Consider the following 2,898-nt stretch of genomic DNA (forward strand, 5'->3'; position numbering starts at 1 on the left):
TGTGTGTGTATGTGTGTGTGTGTGTGTGTGTGTTGTAATATATATTAATATATATATATATATGTATATATATATATATATATGTATGTATGTATGTAAGTTTGCATGTACGTACATGTATACGTATGTATTTATATATGTACGTATGTATATATGTATACCTGTCTGTTTGTATATGTGACCGTCTGGCTGGCTTCCTGTCTGTATGTCTGCGTGTTTGTTCGTATGTATGTAATTACCTTTGTTAGTAGGTATGTATGTATGTTTGTACGTACGTAAGTACGTATATATGTACGTGTGTATGTATATATGTATGTATGTATGTATGTATGTATGTATGTATATTTTGAAGTATGTTTGTATGCATGCAGGCATGCATATATGTACGTATATATGTACGTGTGTATGTATATATGTATGTATGTATGTATGTATATATGCATGTATATTTTGAAGTATGTTTGTACGTACGTAAGTACGTATTTATGTACGTGTGTATGTATATATGTATGTATGTATGTATGTATGCATGTATATTTTGAAGTATGTTTGTATGCATGCAGGCATGCATATATGTACGTATATATGTACGTGTGTATGTATATATGTATGTATGTATATATGCATGTATATTTTGAAGTATGTTTGTATGCATGCAGGCATGCATGTGTGTATGTATGTGTGTATGTATGTATGTATTTATGTATGTATGTATTTATGTATGTATGTATGTATGTGTGTATGGCTATCTGTATGTTTGTATGTATGTAGGTAGGTATGTATATATGTATGTATGTATGTATGTATGTATAGATGTTTGTATGTATGTATGTATGTATTTATGTATGTATGTATTGATGTATGTATGTATGTATGTATGTATATATGTATGTATGTATGTATGTATATGTATATGTGTATGGCTATCTGTATGTCTGTATGTATGTATGTATGTGGTATGTATATATTTATGTATGTATGCATGTATGTATTTATGTATGTACGTATATCTGTATCTTTATTTGTACGTGTGTCTGTATGTATATGAAGTGGAACATGGTGTCGAATATACATTTATATATATATATAATCATATATATATTGTTCTTTTCTGGTACATATAGCTCATCTGAAGGTATCATTATGGTTGCGTACTCGTATATACACGAGTGTGTATGTATTCTGGCGTGTTTCTATATCGATATCCTATCATGAAGTGTAGTTACCAAAGTATTTCTATAGTCGCATATAGGCCAATGAGTATACGGTGTCTATATACATTGCCATGATTTATTGCACGTTTGCAAAAGAATACACAAGTATGCATGTAAGATCTCCATATAATTTTATTCCTCCTTTCATTCATACACATCAAGATATGTCTTCTTGACGTGGTTGTTACAGTTCGCCTTTCGCACGTTTTCTTGTGCAGGGCATTAAAACGTTGTGCATAGTTTGTTATAGACTCTCCTGACTGTTTCTAAACCGAGATAGTCCGGTACGCCAGCGATAAATCTCTCACCAATACGTTTCAATGCGTATGTGCTACGCTTAAACCCATCAGACGCACAGGATGGACTGGCCAGGGTCGAGTTAAGAAACGCCGAAGATGTGGAGCAGCATGAAGTGAGTACTGTGCGCGACGTATCGCTCGATATATTGCGCATTTTAAACTATATTTGAATTAGGTTGAGTCATATTTAATTAGGAATGGGTCTAAACACACCCATATATTATCCAACGCCATCATACGCAATGGCTGTTTGGCATTGATATGGTACGGTCCACAACCATACTGTTTGCAAGTGTTTTTAAGTTCCATACAAATGCATAGGATCAACCAGTGAGTTGATAATATGTGTACACATTTGCATGTTATAGATCTGTTTTCTATAAATAGTACAGAGCTCGTGTGTGCTGTCGATAAAGAGTCTAGTTCCCGCCGATATTCTATGAGCCTCATCATACCTATGTTGATAAGCGTACGAGTTAGGTTTTTATCTCCCGACCAACCACAATCGCATATGCTTCAGTTTTTAACTCTACACCAATCGCAACCAATTACCTTGTTAGATAACTTCGCACGCTCAACCAATCACAATCACCTGTGTCACTCAATTGATCTGACTCTGCGCCAATCACAATCAGAAGCATCGGTATCTACGTTCACATGCATCAACCAATTATAATCACATGTACTTAGTTCATCTGACTCTGCGCCAATCACGATCGCACTCGCAGGACTGCACGAGGCCCAACTGTGGCCGGAATATTCTCCAGTGGCAACGGGTATGTATATATATGCATGTATATATATATATATGCATGTATGTATGTATGTATATATGTATGTATATAAGTATGTATGTATTTATGTATGTACGTATGTATGTATGTATGTATGTATATATGTATGTGTGCATATATGTATGTATGTATGTAAATATGTTTGTATGTATGTCAATATGTTTGTATGTATGTATGCATGCATGTATGTATGTATGTACGGTGCGAAGATGCAAACCATACGCAACTGTTAACAACCAACACGATATCATGTTTTGTATTTGGTTTGTAAGAGAAATTTGGTACCGTAGGGCAGTGACATTTGGCACTCAGACCTTCTCGTTCTCGTTTTGATTTTGTGTTTAGATACGGTATTCGCGCACGCAATCGAGTCTACATTAATCCGCTATAGTTGTTAACGTATTACATGTATACACACACTCACTTACAGCGCTCCTTCACTACACACGCAAACGAGTCTACATTAACCAGTTTCAGTTGTTACCTTGTTGCATTTATACACGCACTCTTGTATAGCACTCCTTCACTACGCACGCAAACGATTCTTCATTAATCCACTTTAGTTGTTTACATCTATACACACACACACAC

This window comes from Sphaeroforma arctica (assembly GCF_001186125.1).
Source record: "Sphaeroforma arctica JP610 unplaced genomic scaffold supercont1.693, whole genome shotgun sequence".
NCBI lineage: Eukaryota > Ichthyosporea > Ichthyophonida > Sphaeroforma > Sphaeroforma arctica.